Source organism: Chiloscyllium punctatum, chromosome 12 (genome assembly GCF_047496795.1).
Source record: "Chiloscyllium punctatum isolate Juve2018m chromosome 12, sChiPun1.3, whole genome shotgun sequence".
NCBI lineage: Eukaryota > Metazoa > Chordata > Chondrichthyes > Orectolobiformes > Hemiscylliidae > Chiloscyllium > Chiloscyllium punctatum.
The window spans coordinates 44,074,035-44,087,543 of record NC_092750.1 but is presented as its reverse complement, the minus strand read 5'-3'; the positions used below and the strand labels follow the sequence as shown (position 1 = coordinate 44,087,543).

Here is a 13,509-nt window from a genome sequence, read left to right as displayed (position 1 = left end):
TTCTGTTTGGGAACACAAGGAATTGAATTATTGCTCATGCACTTGTTCATATCAAATTCAAATGTGCAGTAATAGTTTGTTCTTCAGAAAATTTAGTTCAATTAAAAATTTCTCAATGGGCTTGTGTGTTGTATTTCTCATTATTTTTGTCTTGACTTGCTTCTGATCCTAAACTTTGCTGATTCCTGTCATTTGAAACTTCTTCAATGACAGGAATGGAAAATATTTCCACTACTCCTGCTTAGTTGCAGATTTCCTTCCTGCTGTCACTACAAAACAATTATTTTTTGTGCTAAAATAAATTATTTCAATAGATTCTTTTTGTTTGCATTCTGCCATGAATCTAAGAGATACAATTAAGTCTTCAACTGGTTGCTCCTTAACAATTCAAAGACAACAGTTTGTTCCTGGACCTGCTGTCCTGTGACTATCTTCTCTCTGCATAGAATCAGCACAGCTTGGTTTCTCTTGACCTGTTTGCTGTCTCTTGGAACTAACAAAACACCTTCAGGTACCTCAAGGATATTGGAGTTAATACATGTCTGAAGGCTCAAGAATAATAATATTGATTGTGAATCACTCATACATTCTAAACTCACTGTGTTGCAGATTTGCTTGTTGCATGGCTTTAATCTTGAGAGTTATATCACCTGGGATCCTATAGTTGATAGTGCGAATCAGGCAGAGACAGTATAATTTGTCGAAAGCGAATCCTTCTTGATCAGTCTGTTGCAGTTGTTTGAGGATGGAGCACAGGTCGTTTATAAAGGACAGCTTGTAACTATACTAAGAATTCCAAGATACATTTGGTATGGTGCCATATCAAAGGTTATTTTGCAAAATAAAAATTCATAACGTAGTGGGCAGCACATTGGCGTGGTTAGAAGATTGGCTGCCTAACGAGTAGAGTATGAAAAAGGGTCTTTTTCAATTTGGCAAAATGTAATGAAAGCTGTGCCATAGATCAGTGCTGAAACTTCAACTGTTTACAATTATATAAATGCTTGGATGAAGGGATAGAAGACATGTTGCCAAATTTCCTGAAGAGACAAAGACAAATTGAAAAGCAAATTGTGAAGAGAATATAAGGAGGCTACAAAACTCATGGTGTGAGGGTTGGGTCGGAAGCATATTGGCTTTGATAGACATGACAAATGAAGTATAGAAATTGGACATGAGATTTCTTTTCATTTTGATTGGAAGAATAAGAAAAAGTTATTATCTAAATGGTAAGAAATTGCACTGCTCTGAAATAGAGGAATTTTGGTGTCCTTGTGCATGAATCACAAAAGATTAGTTAGCATGGACTGCAAATAATTAAGAAAGATAATAGAATGTTGTATTTCATAAGAGAACATTTGAATATGGATTAGTGGTGCTGGAAGACCACAGCAGTTCAGGCAGCATCCAAGGAGCAGCGAAATCGACATTTTGGGCAAAAGCCCTTCATCAGGAATATGCATTTGAATATGCATGTCGTAAGATTATGCTTCAGATATACAGGGCACTAGTGAGATCACATCTACTGCATTGGTCATCTTATTTAAGAGTATACATGTGTTGGAACCAGTCTAGAGGAGGTGTATGAGCAAGACAAGAATAATAACTTGACCTATAAGAAAAGGTTGGGCATGTATCTGCTGGGGTTTGGAAGAGTAAGAAGAATCACAGAAATGTTATTGAGCAGAAGGATGCAATTTGACTCTGTGTGTCTTCACTAGCTTGTTAGATGAGCATCGTTTCCTCATGCCAGTCTCTTATTTTTTCCCCAAACCTTCGCACATTATTTTTATCCAAATCATCTGCCAATGCTGCCATGAATGTTCAATTCAACCTGCTTCCAGTGGATTCACTTGGTTAGTGAACAGGTTTTTTCCTCACAGTGCCTTGTTTTTCAGTTGTCCTTTATGCCCTTTTTCCTTTTATTCCTTTTAAGATACTAAGCGGTCTTGACAGTGTGGATGTGGAGAAAATGCTTCTTCTTGTGGAAGAGTCTAGGACTAGGGGGTTACTGATTAGAAATCATGGATTGACTATTTAGAACAGAGATTAGCCCTTTTTTTTTCTCAGGGCGTCACTCGTCTTGGGAAAAGACTCTTCCTGTAAAGATGGTGGAAGATGAGTCCATGATTTTTCAGGCAGGGGTAGATAGATTTCTGTCCAAAAAAGGTGTGAAAGGATATCAGTTGTCAGAAATGTGGACTTGAGTTCCCACTCAGATCATCCATTGAATGGTGGAGCAGGATTGGGGGGTTGAATGGCTTACATTTTTTCCTAATATATATGTTGCATATTTCATCTCTGTAGACGTTTGTAACTTCTGTTTCTGCAGCCAAGGTATTTGGATTGATAGGAATGTGACACTCATTCATTTATCAAATTTGAAATTAATGAGATGTTAATTGACAAATGCTGTCAAACTTGAGTTGTTTGGATTATCGGGTTCCCCAGGGAATGCATTGGCGGTGCTTCCATTGTAAGCAAGGTATGTTGAGCATCAAATTCTGAACTGAATAAACTGAACTCTCATCTTTTTGTAAAGGTCTATGATTTTGGAGCTGCATTGGTAGGTTTGCAGATGACACCAAAGTTGGTGGTGTAGTGGACAGGAGAAAGTGAGGACTGCAGATGCTGGAGTACCAGAGTTGAAAAATGTGATGCTGGAAAAGCACGGCAGGCCAGGCAGCATCCGAGGAGCAGAAGAATCAACGTTTCGGGCATAAGCCCTTCTTCATTACATTTTTCCACTCTGGTGTAGTGGACAGCCTAGAAAGTTACCTCAGAACACAATGGGATGTTGATCAGACGGGCAGGTTGGCCGAGGAGTGGCAGATGGAGTTTAAATTAGATAAATATGAGGTTCTGCATTTTTGAAAGGCAAATCTGGGCAGGACTTATACACTTAATGGTAAGGTCCTGGGGAGCGTTGCTAAACAAAGACCTTGGAGTGCAAGTTCATAATCCTTGAAAGTATAGTCGCAGGAAGACAGGATAGTTCAGAAGGTGTTTGGTAGCTTCCCTTTAATGGTCAGTGCATTGAGAATAGCTGGGTTGTGAGGTCATGTCTCGGCTGTACAGGGCATTGGTTTGGCCACTTTTTGAATATTGTGTGTAATCCTGGTCTCCTTGCTCAGGAAGGATGTTGTGAAACTTGATTTACAAGGACGTTGCCAGGGTTGGAGGTTTTGAACTATAAGGAAAGGCTTAATAGACTGGGGCTATTTTCCCTGGAGCTTGAGAGACTGAGGGGTGACCTTATGGAAGTTTATAAAGTCATGAGGGGCATAGATAGGTGGATAGCCAAGGTCTTTTCTCCAGAACTAGAGGATATAAGTTTAAGGTGAGCGTGGAAAGATTTAAAAGGGACCTAAGGGGCAATTTTTTCAGACAGAGGGTGGTGTGTGTATGGAATGAACTGCCAGAGGTGGTGGTGGAGGCTAGTACAATTACAATATTTATAAAGGCATTTGGATAGGTACATGAATAGGAAGGGTTTAGAAGAATATGATCCAAATGCTGGCAAATGGGATTAGATTAATTTAGGATATCTGGTTGGCATGGGCAACTTGGAGCTAAGGGTCTGTTTTCCTGCTGTGCAGCTCTATTACTCTATGATAATTGTTAATATGCACTTCAGAGCCTTACTGTGATCCTCTGCATATCAGTTTGTTGCGTGGTTCTTTGATTCTCGTGGTTCCCATCATCACAGATGGACACAGGCATTCCTTACAAGTTAATCAATTTTCATGTTTAAAGTCACAAGTACACTATTCATTTACAACTGGGGATAATTACTGGGTTTGATGTGAACAAACAATTTTTTGAAGGCTCCAAGTAGAGCAGAGTCTAACTACTTTAAAGTTGAAAGTTAATTAAAGGGTAGATTTGCAGTGGTTTCTCAATAAAATAGCTACAAAACGTAAAGGTAGCTATGCTACCATTTTTGTAAGTGTCATTCATGTATTTTCCCCTTAGTTCATGCTACATATCTCTGTTTGCTGAGAACAGCTTACATTCTTTAGCTATTTACATAGCTACCGCTACATTGTTCCAGGCAAACTTGTGTACATAGATACATCTCAATTAGCAACCACAGACATGGTTTGTGCAGATCTCGAGACATTTTGTAGTGTGGGCAGTCAACAAAGAGCTAGTAAATATGCAACTTTTCCCCCCCAAGGGCAAAATAAATAACCTGACAGTTGGTGTGTGGATAGTGAAATCTTGTAATTGAATAAACATTTTATATTTATTTGCTGTATTACATTTTATGTATCCACATGTTTCATAAAATAGTGGATATTATAGATTTTATTTAATATGTGTAATCATCCTTTGGTGGTTCTGTGATGCAGTGATAGAATCTCTGCCTTTGGGCCACAAGCTGTGGGTTCAAGTCCGACTTCAGATCTTGACGGGTAGATTGTCAAGCTGTAAATCCAGTAACAGCTGGAGAGCTTCCAGCTCTGCTGCACTGCAGAACGTGTTGCAAAACGTTGTAGTACTTTGCCATGTGTAATCATGGACTGGTCTAGTGGAAGACCATGGTTGCTAATGCCATGTTAGGGTATTTGAAGAGAGAGTGAGTGTTTACCTCAGGTATTCGGGGTTGGAAAATGGGGAAAAACTACACAAGTGAGAACTGCACTAGAGATTTCTAGCAATATATGTTGATGTATGCAGACAAAGTCAGGGGAATTTTATTCATCGAGAAGTGGTATGCTGCCTTTGTTCTCAGAATATAATCAAGTTTGTTTTCACTCTCTGATGGCTTTAATAGTATATCTACTCTCACCCCTTGGTTACCTTGAACTAATGTTGAGGTATTGCACGACTTGCATTGGCTGCTGGTGGGGTATTTATTGCAGAAGGACCCCATTTATTGTGGCTAACATACAGAAAAGAATCAGCTGGAACACAAATCTCTTAGTGATTCTGTCATGATGCAGTGCTTATCGCCACACTTGAAATGGTACTTAAATTATTAAAAGGTAGCAATATAAAGTTGAATAGCTATGAAATGGACAGTCCAATAAACCTCGTGCCTTGTCAATGTATTTTTCATGATGAATAAAGTGGAGAACATGTCTAGAGTGTAAATGTGATTTACAAATATAATATTAAAGCACAATATACAGCATAACTTTGCAAGTATTTGGTTCAAAAAATTTCTGATGAAAATATTTTCTTTCTAACAATACATTTTATGAGGGGGTTGATTAGTTTTTAGGTCAAAAACTTGTTGAATTAGATGTAAAGGAGTGCCACACTTTATATTGCTCTGACATTGAGCACAAGCACAAACACTAATGGCAGACTGCACTGAATGGTTGTATTTGGCTTAAGACCATATCACTGATCCTAAATAATAAAATGTCAGCCTTAGAGCGAAAATATAAATAAGTAGTTTGTCAGTAAGTTTTAGTATTTTAATGACAAATTCTATGACCCAGACTTTGTAATTGGTGGCAAAGGAATGTCACTTGACCTTGAAGAAACCTTATGAAGAAGATCAAGTGATCTTTATGGTATAGGTTTTAACTTTCTCAATGTGAATTTCATTTTGGTTCCAGCTGTAAGGAATCTCCAGTACCTGGTAACATTGATACCATAAAGTAACAAAGGCTTACAAACATGGTGGAGGCCTACGCAGTGATGAACTCAGTCAAGTTAAATCTGCAAGTGAATCAGAGGCACTTGCAGGCCACATTGAAAGATTCTCACAGATAGTAAACCATGAAGTACACAGTGGGTCATTGTCGCCACTGTTTATAATTATGCAGAAAGTGGAACAAGCTTGGGTATATACATGGAATTAATGTAGAAGCTGAAATATCATAAATTTTAAAAAAGTTTTGTTTTAAAAAATAATGAAATTTATATCATGCAGTAGAGGAATTCAATGTTCTATAAAACATAGAATGATTTTTTCAGGACCAGAGAAGTAATTTTGCTGGCAATTATAAGTTAGTATGCTGTTAACAACCAAATTAACACATCTTTCAACAATGTGCACATTTCTCAAGGGTGAAAAATAGAAATTCACATCAATGTAAGACGACTTCTACTTGATTACCATCTGTGGGCACTACAGCTGTATGTCCTGTGAGAAGTGTAGAATTGCTGACAGTAACTTGAGGATTTCCAAAGCCACCACACAAACATGGATTCCAGAAACTGCTGTCTGTTTCAGAGTAACAGTCATGAACACTGGTAGTTTTACTTATTATTATTGTTGCTATTATTATTTGTAAGGAGATATTTTTCAATTTCCTGTGTTCTGGCCAATTATCTTGTCATTTTGGCCAACAGGAAACTGTTATTGTGATGTCACAATTTGATGGAAACACATTTGAAAAGTTAATTGGAAGATATTTTTGATCAGTTGAACTTGCATGAACTGTGTTGGACTCTATGATATCCGCAAATCAGATCTCAAGGCAAACCTTTTGGACAAAGCTCTAATCACGTAAAGGCAATCAGTGGTTCCATTTTTCCTGTTTTGTTAATTAAATTCAAACTAATGGGCAGAACAATCAGATATTATTCATTTTCCATAAAGCAGGACTGTGTAGGTGATCTGCCACAGAGCAACGTTACTTTGCTGTTGGAAGCTGTTGTGATACTTCATCAAGAAATCTCAATTTTCTCTTTAAAATTTTGGCACTGGTCACAAGGACATACCTCGTCAGGTGCTTGAAAAAGTTCAGGTCGATAACTATTGGCCTCCAAATTAGATCATTATTTGAAAAAAGAAGTGATTTGTTATACTGTAAAATTAAATAGGAAATAAGGTTAAACAAAATAAAAGGGAATGTATAAGGGGTAAGACATATTACAATCAAGTGAAGGCAGCAGGAATAATATTGAAGATGTTATTGGGGTATTTTCTTTCCTTTATGAAGACATTACATGCAACATGATTCTATGAATGTTCCTTCACTAACTCTATAAAAAATGTCAGCAGCTAATTACACTGCAGTGCAGTACAACACAGTTCAACAGACTTGTATTTACACAAATTGCTTCACAGCAGCATTATCAACAAAATTTGACGCTAAGCCACATGTGGAGTTACAACGGTAATCAAAAGCCTGGGGAGAGAAGTAGGTTCAAAGGACATCTTAAAAGAGTAGAGAGATTGGGGACAAGCTTTATGGAGCACAGTCTGAACTGTTCTTAGCCGGTGGCCAGAAAGATATTATTCAACAGAAAGGTCTGGCATGAAATCAGGAACAGTAATAATAACCAAAATTCTGTCTTTGACCAAAGAGTGTTGAAATCCAGTGTGTGTTGAAATCCTTTTACTGCCCAAGTTGAAAATGATTGCAACAGCATTGACCGGGAATTGAATATGGGATCTTTCAAATGTGTACAACTTCTCTGTTAACTGGATAACTTTGTGATCTACCTGTAAGATGACATTAAAAACCCTTTCATAAAGTAGTTAAGAATGTTATATTTTAGTAGTGTAATGTTAATGTAGTCTGATTTGTCTTTATTCCTGATATTTTGGTATAGTATTAACAGTACCACTGTACATATTTTCCAAAATAACTTCTGGGTTCAGGGAGCTTAGAGTTCTTGTACCATTGGCATTGTATGTGTGACTATCTGTGCATGTGTATCAGTCTGTGTTTGAGTATACATATGCTTGTATGTGACTGTTTCACTGAACTTCACTGGCAATCTCTCAGAATATTTTTCAAAGTCTGTCTTGCATGGTTCATTCAAGGTTCTTTCTGTAAATGTGCAATGACTGGGCATTCTAATGCAGGGCTTATGCCCAGACATCTCCTGCTCCTCCAATGCTGCCTGACCTGCTGTGTTTTTCCAGCGCCACACTTTTCGATACTGACCCTCCAGCATCTGTAGAACTAGTTTCTCCAATATTCATTAGCTAAATTAACTGCTATAAACTCTTGCCATCTGTCAAGAATGCTGTAAAAATGTTCTGACTGATAAGAAGTTAATCTATATAATTGTAAAAACTTCTAAAATTTTGAAAATAGTCTATCTTTTTACTGCATGATGGGATCTATCTTGTTGGATTTTATTTTGTGCAAACAAGTATTCTTCAATGTATTTTTCTCAGTGTTTTTTTTAGGAAGAAATGCCATTTAACTTTTCCATTCCTGAGCCACTTTAAAAACTCTTAAATCCAAATCTTTGTTCCTGGTTATTGAACTTCTAGCCTGTGAATCTTGTAACTGTTACATAATAATGATCTAAACTAAAATCAATTTGGCTGTTGAATAGCTGTGGATATTTTACATAATTCCGAAGACAAATGTGAAGGTTTTATATTTTTCACTTGAAGTTCAATTAAATTGATATGTCTTTTCTCCCACAAATTTGTGTTGCCATCTTTAGAACCTAGATCAGATGATGAAAGCAATCTCTAACCTTCTGAACTACTATAATTCTGCTTGGGGTTTAGCACAGTTTTCGAGCTGTGACATAAATCTCTGCTGTTTTTGGAAATGTATTATGGAACAAGTTTTTTTTTGACATTTAATTTATCACTGTATCTGATGAAAGATGAGTTCAAGGTTAACATATGATGTTGTTGATACGGGAAAATGCGCATGTATATGTTGACAAAATATCATATGACAAATCCTAAAAGAAACTATTGCACATGTTTTAATTTGAAGGGGTGACTCAGTGGTTAGTACTGCTGCCTCTCAGCACCAGGGACCCAGGTTTGATTCCACCCGAAGTGACTGTCTGTGGAGTTTGTATGTTCTCCGTGTCTGTGTGGGATTCTGACAAATGCTCTTGATTTTCTTCCACAGTCCAAAGATGTGCAAGATTGGTGAATTAGCCATGAAAAGGCAGTGTTACTGGGATAGGATAGGGGTCTGGGTGGAATGGCTGTTCGGAGAGTAGGTGCAGACTCGTTGGGTCGAATGACCTCTTTCCGCATTGTAGGGATTTTGTAAAACTGAATGCCCTAAATTTTAAGTATGCACCCCTTTCTGGAAGATTCTTTTGAGTACGTCATTTTTATTTGTATTGATAAACCAACAAGCCTCATCTCCTTGCAGCTCAACTCAGGTCATTGCTATGGTTGGTATGTGGCATTTGATACTTTACCATGAGCAACTTGTGAACTGAACTTTTCTTATTCATTCACGGGATGAAGGCATCGCTAGTTAGGCTGCACTTGTTGCCCATCCCTAATTATCTGGAGGGCAGTCAAGGATCAACCACGTTGCTGTGGGTCTGGAGTCAGGTAGGCCGGACTAGGTAGGAGAGTAGTTTCCTTCCCTAAAGGACATTAGTGAGCCAGGTGAGTTTTTCTAACAATCGACATGGTCATCATGAGACCCTGAATTCTAGATATTTATTGAATTCATACTTCTTCGTCCACTGTGACAGGATTTGAACCCAGGTCCCTAGAACGGAGTCAGGCAGCATGTGTTTTTAAGTGCCTAGCTGCAGTTCAGCTCCATGAAGGATGCAAACAGCAATGCTGTCAGGCAAAGTAAAGAACTCGACCCGTACTTTGTATTTGGTTGTGCTTTTTACAGTGCAATCCTCCTAGGAGAAAGTGAGAACTGCAGATGCTGGAGATCAGAGTCAAAAAGTGTGGTGCTGGAAAAGCATAGCTAGTCAGGCAGCATCTGAGGAACAGGAGAGAAGATTCTTCTGCTAAAGAGCTTATGCTCGAAGTGTTGACTATCCTGTTTCTCAGATGCTGCCTGACCAGCTGTGCTTTTCCAGCACTACACTTCCTGACAGTGCAATTTTCCCTGAGTTACCAGACCAGGCACAAAAGTGTGTGGAGTGGTTAAGTGTGTATCATGTTTCGATGATCCTCTCTGCTAGTTTAAAAGATGTTGCTAAAAGCACATCCTGTCCAATAAAACTTGTCATTTGTCCCCAGTGATGGTTTAACCATTAAGGAGAGTTTCAGCTAATTGTTGTCATTTTTTGGCCTTTGACAAGGTTCCAAACATTATGGTGAGTTGGCTCATTTGGACACATAGACAGTCGTCGAAGCATTCAAAAAGAATTTGTGTGCCATTATTTTACCAAAAATCTGCCACACCTCGTTATAAATAGTCTTTTTATCTGTATATTATTGCAAGTTATTATCATTTTAAATAGATGCAGGATTGACTTATTTTTGGTTATAAACTAATTTTCAGTGCACTAAATAGTACCAATTTAACAATTTTAAATGTAATGAGTATATTTTCAAAATACCCTCCACAAAAAATGCCTTAAAAACACCACCCAGTTGTGCTGCTTCTGGGTAGAGTTTGTCTGTATCTGGTGATATGCAAAAGTTTTTGACCGCACAACTTGAGAAAAAAGGAGAGTTCTCAGAATGGGTAGGATCATGAGCACTCATCTCCCAATTTCCCCTCCTAATCAAAACCACCTTCGATAAGGCGACTCTAGAATTCTGACAGAATATTGTTTACAACTGAACATATTTATTCTTTGGTAGGATGTGGGTGTTATTGTCAAGATGTGTTTTTGTTGCTCGTCCCAGATTGCCCTTGAACTGGGTCAGTTGTAGAAGACAGTTCAGGATGCACCATGTTGCTGTGGGTCTGCAGTCACACGTATGCCAGATGGGGAAAGGATGGCAGGTCTTTTTTTCCTAAAGAACACCAATGAACCAGTTGGGTCCTTACAATGGTTTTGGGGTCAACACTACTGAGATCAGATTTCACTTCCAGTTTTACTAATTTGAATTCATATTGAAACAGCTGACATGATGGAATTTAATCCATATTTTTTGGATTATTGCTCCAATACTTTACCACTATATTACTGTATCCTCCACCGGAGGTAGGGTGTACTATGGTTTTAAATGCTTGATTGGAGCAAGTGCTTTTGACAAAAAATTGTGTTAGTCAAATTTTGAAAACTAAATAGATATGAGAGCTAAGCTTTCTGAATGACATTGAGCAGGCCCAATGTTAATGGTTGTTTGAAAGAAGCTGAACAGAATATTTTAATCTTTAACTGCTGTTCTGTAGCCAATTGTGAATGCTCTATCTGATGCAATTTTGTTTAATTTCTCAACCTGAAGTAAGAAACTACTTTCAGCAGAGTCTATGCCATGTTTCTGATTGATACTGTTGAATTTAAACTATTCTTCAGTCCATTATAGGCTAGACTTGCTTCTGGTCCAGGGCAAACCAGCTTTGAGCCTCCTATTTTCTTACAGAATTCAGTCAGATGTGAGCAGTTTAATGTTTCATATATGAAGAAATTCACAGAATAGTAGATGTTGTAGATGCAAAGCATAAGCAAGTTCAAATATAATTTGTTCTCACAAATCCCTCCTTTATCAATGACAACTGTTCATTTTTGATGAAATTTCTGAGAGATGTTAAGTATTGTGACTTGACCTCACCTAGTTTACTTTCATAGAACAGCCATAATTCTTTTACCTTTGTTCAAGCATTAACTGAAACATCAACTAGCAGAACTGTGTAAGGACAAGTCATTCTGACTCTCGAGATTTTTTTTATTATTAGATTCCCTACAGTGTGGAAACAGGCCCTTTGGCCCAACCAGTCCACACCGACCCTACGAAGAGTAACTCACCCAGACCTGTTCCCCTCTGACTAGTGCACCTAACACTATGGGCAATTTAGCATGGCCAATTCACCTGACCTGCACATCTTTGGATTGTGGGAGGAAACCGGAGCACCCGGAGGAAACCCACGCAGACACGGGGAGAATGTGCAAACTCCACACAGACAGTCGTTCAAGGCTGGAATCGAACCTGGGACCCTGGTGCTGTGAGGCAGCAATGCCCTCCACTGAGCCACCGTGCTACCCCCTGTGTGAAGTACAAGTTATACTGACCCCAGAAGACTATGTTAATCAAACCCAAAGAATGGTGGTTGCTGGAAATCAGAAACAAAAACAGAAATTGCTGGAAAGACTCAGCAGGTCTGGCAGCATCTGTGGAAAGAGAAGCCGAGTTAATGTTTTGTGTCCAATGACCCTTCAGAAGTGACCGATTTTAATTAACAGCTTTCCACTATTTTCACTGTTAGATCCAGTTCTCTTCTATTAAACTGTGTTGGCTTCTGGGTCTAGTTCTGAGTAACATAACTGGATTTAGTATTGCAAATATTGATGTCTGGTAGTTAGTTTCATAGAATCCCTACAGTGTGGAAGCAGCCCATTCAGCCCAATAAGCCCATACTGACCCTCCAAGCAGCATCCCACCCAGACCCAATTCACTACCTTATCTGTAACCCTGCAGTTCCCACCTAGTCCACACATCCCTGCACACTATGTGGGCAATATAACATGACCAATCCACCTAACTTGCACAACTTTGGACTGTGAAAGGAAACTGGAGCACCCGAAGGAAACCCACACAGACACAAGGAGATTGTGCAAACTCCACACAGATACTTGCTCAGGGATGGGATTGAACAAGGGTCCCAGGCTCTGTGAAGCAGCAGTGCTAACCACTGAGCCACTGTGCTGCTGGTTTCTGGGATCAGTACTTGAGCTGCTTTTATTATGTCCAATATCTGGTATTTCATAATGCACTGAACCTGAATCACTACTCCAAATTTGCTTTGCTAGCAGTGACAGCTTACAGCATCCGGGCATCTTCAGTGTAATTACATCACTTTTCAATCCTGTTTTCCATTTTTTATTTTCTGGCAATGATACTTCCCTATTTGCTGTTGAATGTGCACAAAGCCCGTGTCCTCCAAAAATTCCACTAGTCCCAGAAGATGGAATAAATGGCTTTGTTCATTCATGACCAGTAAGACCTCTACATGCACATCTGTCAATAGGATGCTTATTATTGTCAATTGTTATCACAGCCTATTCTCTTATTGGAAACCACCACTTCAAGTAGACCTCTTCACTCCCACCCAATCCTGTGACCTATGTTTTCCATGAAGTTCAATTGTTTGGGCCTTTTTCTTTATGGTAGCTTAATGTGAAGTGAATGCTGCCTCACGAAGTAATGATCGTCGTGTGGGAAAAAGCCATGCAGGACGAGTCTGTAGTCAAGGACAAAATGTTTACACTTGTTGGATAGACTAGAATGGAGTGCCATAAGTGTAGAATAGCCATAAATAAATCCAATGCAGATAACAGGAGAAACAGTTTTACATGGAGGGATGTAAGAATGTGAGGTGTGCTATTTCAAGGAGTAGTTAAAGTAATTAGCATGATGCATTTGAGGGGAAGCTGATGTAACTACATGAAGAGTTACATGAAAACTACATGAAAACAAAAAGAGTTTTCTATTACTACCACCTCCAGGATCTGGAAAGAGCAGAAATAAAATTGATGTTATTCTTGAGCAATGGGAAGTAGCTGCCTGTCTGAAGAGAGTTCTGAAGAATGTGAAATAAAGGAGTCTGCTTAACAGAATAAAGGAACATTTAAACAATTTCTTTCTAGCAGCTGCCTTCTATCTCCCACTTCCCTTGCAGCATCTTAATATACCTTCAGCCTTCCTGTCCCTCCAAGGCAAAATGGAAGCTAGCCCTCTGTGTA

General features: G+C 38.7%; 1 protein-coding gene across 4 annotated transcripts in view; it reads left to right on the top strand.

The window, feature by feature from the left end:
• Positions 1–13,509, top strand: part of magi1b (membrane associated guanylate kinase, WW and PDZ domain containing 1b) — a 452,840-nt gene that overhangs the window by 148,061 nt on the left and 291,270 nt on the right. The window lies entirely within an intron of this gene.